The sequence below is a fragment of the Cucurbita pepo genome, chromosome 3 (assembly GCF_057944985.1).
Source record: "Cucurbita pepo subsp. pepo isolate OVF chromosome 3, ASM5794498v1, whole genome shotgun sequence".
Taxonomy (NCBI): Eukaryota; Viridiplantae; Streptophyta; class Magnoliopsida; order Cucurbitales; family Cucurbitaceae; genus Cucurbita; species Cucurbita pepo.
In genome coordinates, this window is record NC_141800.1 from 9,740,763 (window position 1) to 9,750,380 (window position 9,618).

Here is a 9,618-nt window from a genome sequence, read left to right on the forward strand (position 1 = left end):
AGTAATGGAGAAGGTAATAGCCGAAATAGGATTCGTTTTGGCTAGAGCGCCCAAATCCGCTAGATATTTGACACGGGTTTGCCGTAATGCTAAAACTATAGCGAATGCATCTATCGTCATGAATACATAAATAAAGATACCAATTAGTAGTGATTGAATTCCTTCTATGGTTCCACATGAGAAACCAGTATGAATATAACCTACATGTCCAATTGAACTATGAGCTAGAGGTCTTTTGACTTTCGTTTGGGCCATGGCGGCCAGTGCTCCTAAGATCAGAGAAGCAATGCTGCAGAAAAAGAAGATTTGTTGCAATGTAGCTCCATAGGAACCATAAATAGAAAGACGTGAAATATTAGCAAAACTAGAGATTTTAGGCGCAATAGAAAGGAATGCTGTAACCGGCGTGGGGGAACCCTCATAGATATCAGGTGCCCACATATATAGAGTCAAAAGAGATATGGAGTCCGAAGGGGAGGGGGGTTTTCTTCGGGGCTTGAGAGATGGAATAGATAGGGCCCCACAAGTTGAGAATTCGCCGCTGTGGAATGAACACGAAAGGGAACGAGGAATGATCAACGAAAAAAGTGCTCTCTGAACCGAACGTGAAAGTTGTTTTCCATCAGACGACTGTTTCCATAACTCCACACTTGACTTGGATTATATATCCAAAAAGGTCCGCTCTCGGCTATTCCACACGCAGCCTAGCAGACAGAGGCCGTGGTTGTCTGAAGTGGATTCTCTCTTTTCTGACGTGGATGCCGAACCTGCTGACCCATTGACTAAGAAGGGGGCGGACACAGCAGCTACATGGACCCCTTCCTTTTGTTGCCAGCGCTTTCCCAGGCCAAGCCGGAATTCCTGATGAGTATGAGAAAGGGCAGGCAAAGCCCGAAGACTGCTATCCTACCTAATAGGCCAGTGGGCAGAACGAGGAGAGGGCCCGGCAATCATACCACCGCTTTCGAAAAAGCCTGTTCCCTTCAGATAAGACGCACCGTAGGCCATCCTCGTCTTCGTTTTTGATGAAAAAGAAATCCAATCTTGATCTCCAAAAGCGTTTTCCTTCCCCTCCCTTCGTCGAGCCTTTCCTTTCATGGTTGGGGGAAGCATTTCCTTATCTGAACTTGGCGGGCATTCTTTACTAGCCTGATTCAAACAAAGAGGGGTGTGAACATAGGTAGGCTCAAAGATGATTTTCAGGTCCTAGCTACGCCATGCGTTCAATACAAAATCTGGAAAGCAGCAGGGATGACAAAAGGAGGTTTCCTGTCTTGCACTAAAAACTCAGAGGAATAATAGATAAATATGTATTCTTTATCATCTCCCTATTTCTTTTGATATCATCGTTATATCTCTATATCTCAAATTGAGAAAGAAAGAGCAGATGGATCCTATCCCCTATATCGACACTAAATCCTATCTATTGATCGAAAGATCTTCGTCAAATACCGGACTTTGCCTTTTCTTTTTTTTTAGTAATTCCTCATATCCAAAGAAAGCAGCTTACCACAAGCACCCCACCTCATACGACTAGTTGGGGGGGCTGGCTGGCTGTTCGCCTTTTGAATCAAACAAAGTCAGTAGTAGGGGCTGAATAGCTACTTTCATTCTCAAGGAAAGCGAAGAATCCACCTTTAGTCAATAGGAGCCCTACTTCCCTCTTTCTTTGGGACCTCATCACTGAAATGAAAGCGCAAAGAAATTGCTTGATGAGTTGCCGGGCGTAGCGCACCGCAGGTTAATCTCTCGTTTTTTTTAGCTTGACTTTACTATTACTAAACTAATAAGGGCTCGCTGCTTGATAGTGACTTCTTTAGTTTGGTAGGATGACGAAAGAAAGACTACTTCAATGACGTAAACGGCCGGAAACTTGAGAGGGTCGCCTTTGGAAGCATTCGCCAGTAACCCGTCACAACATAATAAAAAGGAATGAGTTTAGCTGACTGAATCCAATCCATAAACCCGGAAACGAGACTTTGTTCCCTTTCGTCAAGTAGGTCAAAAAAGAGGTATACGAACGACTTTTGCTTTGCTTTGCCTTATACTCGATTGGAACAAAGCTCATAAAGAAGGGGAGGCGGAATGGAGAAAGGAAAGGGACAAGGGCGGTCTTGCTTGGCGCGAAGGTGTTTTGGGGGTAGGGTACTAAAGGTCCTCGGACTTCCAGGCGGTTTTTCTTTTGGGCAGCTGTTCACCGTTGGATCTCGCCAATACAGCCCCCCATAGTTTTCGTTACCGAGATATCTTTTTTTTCATTGTTCCCAGGGATTTTTTGGGTAATCTGCTCCCATGCTGCAAACAGTCAAATCTGAACTCAACCCTGTCGCTCTTCTTTCTTTCCTCGCGGGCAGGAAGCACACCAGCTGGGTGCCTTGCGTGATTCTACTGTGTTTTTTGCACTTGACTGGGTGGACAGTTGACCGGAAGAGAACTTAGATTCGCCCGGCCATCAGGCGGGCTAGTGCTTATCTTATGTGACAACACTACAGAGCGAGTGGCTCTTCTAGGCGGGCTGCTGTGTGACAAGACTACAGAGAAAGCGGTGCTTTCGTGTAACATGCTATGGTCTCAACGCCCTTACGAGGTAGTGATGAGTTTCATGTGCTCTAAGCCCGGTTCGCGCGCGGTTAGGAAGATTGGCCACAATCTGAGCGGTACCACCCACCCTACCCTACCACCTATAGGCGGCCGTCCGTCCTACAACCGCCCGAAAAGGAACTGCAGTGATCTTGAATAGGAATCCTACAGCGATAGATAGAATCCCCATAAAAATACCACTAGATCGAGCACCAGTGATTTGTATCCGATCAAAATCTTGGCTAATTGATCGAAGTGGGTAGCTCCAGTAGACCCATAGATCATGGAACAAATAGGGTGGGTAGGCCCAAACACCACACTACACGTATAGACGCGAACCCCCCTCGTTACCGTACGTGCGACTCTCACCGCATACGGCTCGCACAAAGACTCATAAATCCATCCCGATTCCACCTCTATATACTCTCCCTCCAATCCTCGATCAAACTTGCGTTCCCCAGGCGCTATGAAATGGGGGTCTTGACTTCGCCTATCGTATGTATTGGCTTGGCTTCGTGCAGAACCAAGGAGGCATTCTGGCGGGTGCGTGTAGGAAGGGAAAGCCGACCACTACATAAAAGACAACGACTACAAGCAAAACCGGAAGCCACTCGCTTCTATTCTGGTTGGGATTGTCTATCGATGGGAATCTATAGATCGTAGTAATTCGCCAACCTCTATAAACTGAAATACGATACAATTTCACTTCCCACCACGGAAAAAAAGAAAGAAAGAGCGAAGCTCCCTGGGCTACGATGACGAATGCCTCTTTTCTCTTCTCTTCAGTCTACAACAAACAAGTGGGAGAGGCAGGATTCGAACCTACGTAGAAAAACTTCAACAGATTTACAGTCTGTCGCTTTTGACCGCTCGGCCACTCTCCCCTTCCCGGGCCGAGGCCCTCCTCAATGAGTTCGAAGAAGGAAGATCGCGCCCTGAATCAATCAATAAGCTTTTTGATTTGATTGAAGGGACTAATTACTATTTATTAGCTTAGCTAGCGTTCTGGGAGAATCCAGTCATTTAGTCAGTTCATAACAATCTCTATAAAGCAAGGGGCAAAGCTTCTACACTTCCCCCTTCGTCGCTTCTGGCTAAGTTGCGAGTTAATGAGCAAGTGAATGAACAAACAAGCCATGTTCCTAAAAGGAGTGACCCTCTGTCTTCTTCTTTTATTCCCTTCCCCTATCCTTTCAAAGCCCATAGGTTGGGCGCTCCCGCTTGACTAAGAGTTGAGAAAGTCAGGCTCTTCCGCTGAGCGAAGCTGCGAGTCTACCCTTCTCGAGAGCCTACTTAAATAGCTTATGCTTACCAAGCCTAGTCTACAAAAAGAGGGGAGGGCTACAGCAAGCAAGCTTTCCCCCTTTCTTTATTCTGGGTTGCACCTCACCGCAGGCACTGAATGAATGAAATGAGTGGAGATCTTCCTTCCCCTTCTTAATTACCAAGAACTTCGTTGCCACTAGTTAGAAGCTAATTTAGACCATCCCACACCCAAAAACAACTTGGAGCCTAAACTAAAGAGAAGAAAGAGAGTTCAGTCTACAAGAAGCTGGCAGAGCTTTAGCCATTGCACTACATCCATCGAGACTACCTAACTAAATCGTCACCCTGTTTTTTCGTTCTTCGAATGACGCTAGTGGAGACAAATTCCTTTCGGCGGCAGTCAGATACTAATTCAGTCTTCCCATTCATTCCCAGTGGATCCTTCTTTCTTCTCCCTAAGAATTGAACGAACCCAGTTTTTCTATACGAGAGCCCATTCATTCCCAGTGGATCTTCTCCCTAAGAATTGAACGAACCCAGTTTTTCTATACGAGAGCCCAATCAAAACCAATCAAAACCAACAACTTGCCACTTTTGATCTTCTCCCTAAGAATTGAACGAACCCAGTTTTTCTATACGAGAGCCCAATCAAAACCAACAACTTGCCACTTTTGATGTCCCACGATTCTTCCCATTTAGAAACTCAGGAGAAGGACAGGGGTTGCTAGGTCAGAAGAGCAAGAACTCGTCATTCTCCCCAAGTAGAATTTGAACCCACGACAAGTCAGTTAACAGCCGACCGCTCTACCACTGAGCTACTGAGGAACAACAAACTTAAGGAAGCCCACTCTCGTTCTTTGGACCAACTTCTGACCGAACAAAATGAGTCACTCTTTTTCACATACACCGGGAGAAAAGGTTACGATAGCAAGCCCCTCCCCGGCCGGAGAGCCTCCAGGACAAGGGGGCGGCGGTCAACCATCCACTCTCGAGATTCATATGGATCAATCGATGCGTCCTGCCAATTCGCTAAGTAGACTCACTTTACCGAGTGGCAACAAAGGCTGGAACTATTCCTGCCAAAAACAAGGGACCTACTTCTCATCCTAGGAGTTAGCAGGTATGAAAGAGTCCCCTCTCTCTCTCTCCGAGTTTCGACTACTAAGTCGCACTTCTGCTATTCTATAATAGAATGGATTCTGGTCAAGCTGAAAAAGCCCACTATTATTAGTAAGCTAGCGCGCCCCCCTTATCAAAGTCGACGTTTCTCGCTTGTTAGTCCGACCTTTTTGAATATTTGAAGAAGGCAGGTTTGGAACCCTATCCAAGGGCAAGGTGCTGGTCTCGATCTCGCTTGGTGGTGCCCTTCCCTTCTCGATGATTGATTGTTGACTCAACATGGATTTCGTGCTTGAGTTGTGGGGCCCTCCCTCCATCTATTGAGTCAAGTAATTCGCTATCGGCAATTTGTCCGTCCTCATGCCATGCTTCTTCTTTCTCCGAATCGGTTCGTAGTGTCAGTCAATCAAGATTCGCCATCAAGAGAGGGTTAGGTTAAGCCAAGCCAGCCGGTCTCGTAATTCACTTCCCCCGTCCATCGATAACGGGAGTACGCATCAGCACATATCGAACGAAAAAAGCGTGAATCCTAGATTCTCTTCCTCAATCAAAATCATTGCATCTTCAAAAGCTAGCTAGTGTATCGGTTCAAACAAAGACTTTTGAGCCCAAAAATCTTTATAGCATTAAGCATATCAAATCAAGAAGATAATGGAGTGGCTGATATTGGAAAGTAATTAGAAGACTTGCCTTTGGTAGTTGAATTACCAATTAAGGAAATTATTAATGCCTTATTTGATTCATTTTATATTTAATAGCATTTATTAATAGTTTGTATGAATTGCCTTATATTCTTCAATTTGTATTTAATAGCATTTATTAGCATTTATTAGTGGTTGGTGGCTGAACTTTATTTTGTTAGGGTTATCTTCTGGGCCTATTTAAAGGCATGTAATATTCATGTTTGGGGGATTTTCGTTGAATACAGAAAAAACCTTTGTGTTTTCTTGATAACCTTTTGGTGTTATTCTTTTTCAAACCTTGCTTTAGGTTTGATGTTTAAACCGATTCATTGAATTAGTTTTGATCAAGCTAATTCTGGAGTGAATTGTCTTGGTATCTAAGAGTGACCATCATAGATTCCAAGTTCGATCTAAGATTCATCTTCTAACCAGCTCTTGGTTGGAATCAATCCGTTAAGTTAGCTTTCTCTGTGAGCATTTTGCAAGGATTCTAGAAGGACCTCTAGCTTTGCAAAAATCAGCATGGTAGGCGCTTATCAGCTAAGCCAATTCATTGATTGAATAAATAGGGACAATAAGTCTCATGAGTTCTAAAACAGCCCTAAAAATAGGGAGGGGATTGAATTGAATGAATAACCAATGGTCTTTCTTTAAAGGAGTTTACTGTGAAAGAATGTGTCCGGTTGAACTATCTCTTTCCCCTTTTATTTACTCGACTGTAAACTCTCATGATTCGTTGAGTCTGAACTCTCATTCATCTTTCGGCTTTGTTTACAGGTCAGGGGGGAATAGAAGCGAAGTCGCTTTACTTACCTTGTTCAATCAGGTTCAAGATAATTAATAGGGAGTCCCCATTCTTTCATTCATAAGCTAAATAGGTTCCAGTCAGGGAATAGATAGAGTAGTCCGGTCAGTTAATATCTCGGTGAAGGAGCAAAGAGAAGAGACCTCGGGCAAGAAGGTGAAGGAATAAGGAGTTTCGTCTTAGTTTACCGTTCAATCTGGTTAATCAGTATCAGTAATAGGCCCAGGGGAGAAAGAAGAAATAGGAATCGGATCATGAATCGGAAAGAAAAGAGAAGAAAGAGACCTATAACATCTGCCTTTACCTCGTGAAAGAATAGTTCAACCCTACAGAAAGAAGGGAATGCGGGAGTAAAGAACCAAGCAGTGAGAGAGAGACTCGAACGAAGGAAGAGGATTGAATTCATTTCATAAGGAGTGTTTACTCTTCCTGTTTCGGTCAGGGAATATCGTATAAGGAGTTTCGTCTTGACTCTCCGGTGAAGTAGCGAAGGGAAGTCTCATGAGTGGAAGAAGTAGGAGCTTGAGGTTGAGTCTGACAGTTCACTCTCATGAATAAGGAGTCTTTCAGTCATTTCCTCTCTTGTTTCGGAGCTTGACCTTCTATCCGGACGCTTTACCTCCTTCCAGTCAGAGAATACAGTATAAGGAGCGAAGTGACCTTGTTTACTGCTCTTCAAGTGATTGAGTTCCAATTAATCTTTCGGCTTTCTTTCCTTTTAGTTACTCGACTGCTGTAAAGGAGAAGTAGCTCAAGTCATAGAATCAATAGGTGTAGGCCTAAACTCTCATTAAGAAAAGGAGAAGGATCCGTTTAAGAAGGTTCCAGAGAAAGAATCTTGTCTTCAGTCTTTCAATTCTCTTTGATTTACTCGACTGTATAAGGAAAAGGAAGGAAAGAAGGAATCGATAGTATTGATCTTTTTCTTTGACTTTGTTCAATCTGGTGAAGGAGAAAGAAGGTTCATCAGGTGAAGGAGCGAAGCTGCGAGACCGACAGGGGAGGGGAAGGAGCGAAGGGTTTCAGTTTCTTCATTCATTTACTAAAGGGTCAGGTTCAGGTTTCATGAGTTCTTTCTCTTTTTTCTTATTCTTTTGTTTCCCCTCCTAATGTAAAGGTTGTTTTTGTTTGAGGTTTAGGTTCAGGTTCATGAGTTCAGTCTCTCTCTTTTCTTTTACTACTTTCCTCCCTAGTCAAAGTTCTGGTTAAGTTCATGAGATTGATAAAGGTTCGGGATTGAATATGAATTGATTCTTCTGTCATTCTATACTCTATTTCTAATTGTAACAAAGAAGGAGAGGAGCGGGACAAGGAATTGACTCTACCTGAACTTCTAACTCTCCGGAATCTTTCGTCTTGACTTCCGCATTACCGTGTGTTTGAATAAATAGGCAATGGAATAGCTTTACCTTGTTCAATCAGGTTTAGTACATTCATCTTGTCTTGCTTGAGGCTTTCCTTCTGCATTAACGAGTTCAATCAAAGAGCTACTTCATGAACCGAGGTTACAGTCTTTGAATAAATAGGTTGTTCAGTCGCTGCAAGGAAAGGGAAAGGAAAGGGTTGAAGGTGGAGTCTTTGTCTTTTACCTTGTGTGAAGGAGTTAAGGAGAATGCATAGGAGTTAATAGGGAGAGGAGCAATGAGACAGAGTTGGATAGGTTACGGCCGGAGTTCACTATAACGAATAATCAGTATTGATCTTTGTTTACAGTCAAGGGAATAGATAGAGGAAAAGCAGAATGAGGTCAGGCATTGTTCAACCGAGTTGGAGAGGAAAAGGGGCGAAGACATGAAACCGAGTTGGAGAGGAAAAGGGGCGAAGACATGAAACCGAGTTGTAGAGGGGCAGAGCGAAAGCTGTGAGAACCATAGCGAGAGGAGCGAAGGCTGCTCGACCAATAGGGCGAAGGAGCTCTGCAATGAAACCGACAGGGGAGGGGAAGGAGCTGATCATCCAACCCAGCCTATTTCCATTGCTTGGGCAAGAGTGAAAGAAGGCAGAGATTCACAATCACTTCCTTATAATAACTCATACAGAAAAAGTCTTAGTTTACAGATAGGAAAGAACACGAACTTCAGGTAATGCTAATACCGGTGAAGAGGCAGGGTCGGCAGGGTCATAAGTTTACAAGAAAGTCTATTCAAGACAAATAGGTTAATGAATGATGAGCAGAAGGAATAGGGGAATGAATCTACAGTCTTTACAGCGGGCAGGAGAGTAGTAAAACAAAGAGTGAAATCAAGGATCAGAGCGAGTTAGTTCATCAATCAAGGACATCAGAGAACGAAGCCTAGCTAGGGAAGTCTCACATTCATCTTTCATACAGTCAAAGAGAAGAGACCGAGATCAGTCAAAGGTTTAAGCTTGAGTCAGTCGAATTAATGAAAGAAATAGTTACAGTCTAATGATTCGTTTCGGCTTTCCCTTGTTTACCTCCTTCAATAACTTATGGTAAATAGTAGTAGGGTCCGGTGAAATAGCTCATTTCCTCCCCCGTCAAGCAATAGAATTGTCTTTTGTCTGAGTTCCATCTGGTTCAGGATAGGGTCCGGAGTTCAGGAAGAAGACTCAGTAGGAGAAGGAGTCCGGTGAAATAGTAGGAGAGGATCAGAGTTCCATCTGGTTCAGGATAGGGTCCGGAGTTTAGGAAGAAGACTCAGACAGAGTGATCTCATAGCTCAACCCCCGTGAAAGAAAGAATCATCCTCCAGTTTACCGAGTTCCATTAGTCAAAGGTTTAAGGTTTCGGCTTTCTCTTTGTCTTTTACCGACTGTCAAGGTTCAGTAGCGAAGGGAAGTCTCATAAGGTCAATCAGTAGGAGAAGGAGTGCACTCTCATTCATCGATAGTCTTTCCTCTCCTGTCAGCTTATGAATTGATTCTAGAACTGTAAAAAGGAGTTCAATCAGGTCCTCAGGGTTTACAATGAAAGGAACAAGCAAGATCAGTTAAAGAATAATAAGAATACATAGGGGAAGGATAACCCATAAGGAGTCTTTCAACACTTTCTCATCCAGTTACCTCGTTTACTGTGAAAGAAGGTCGGTCAGGTCATATAGGTGTAGGAGTTCCACAGACGGATTGAAGCAGAGAAGCTAAGCTGTCGAGGTCAATCAGGAAAAGGTTTGAGTTTGAGTCTTGAGTTCCTGTTCTCATCTTGTC

The 9,618-nt window shown here is 43.8% G+C and overlaps 1 non-coding gene across 1 annotated transcript; it reads right to left on the bottom strand.

Annotated features, from left to right (window-relative positions):
- Positions 1-3,381: 3,381 nt before the first annotated feature.
- TRNAY-GUA (transfer RNA tyrosine (anticodon GUA)) lies at positions 3,382-3,464 on the bottom strand. The gene has a single exon. It is a non-coding gene; the product is annotated as a tRNA-Tyr (tRNA).
- Positions 3,465-9,618: the final 6,154 nt, after the last annotated feature.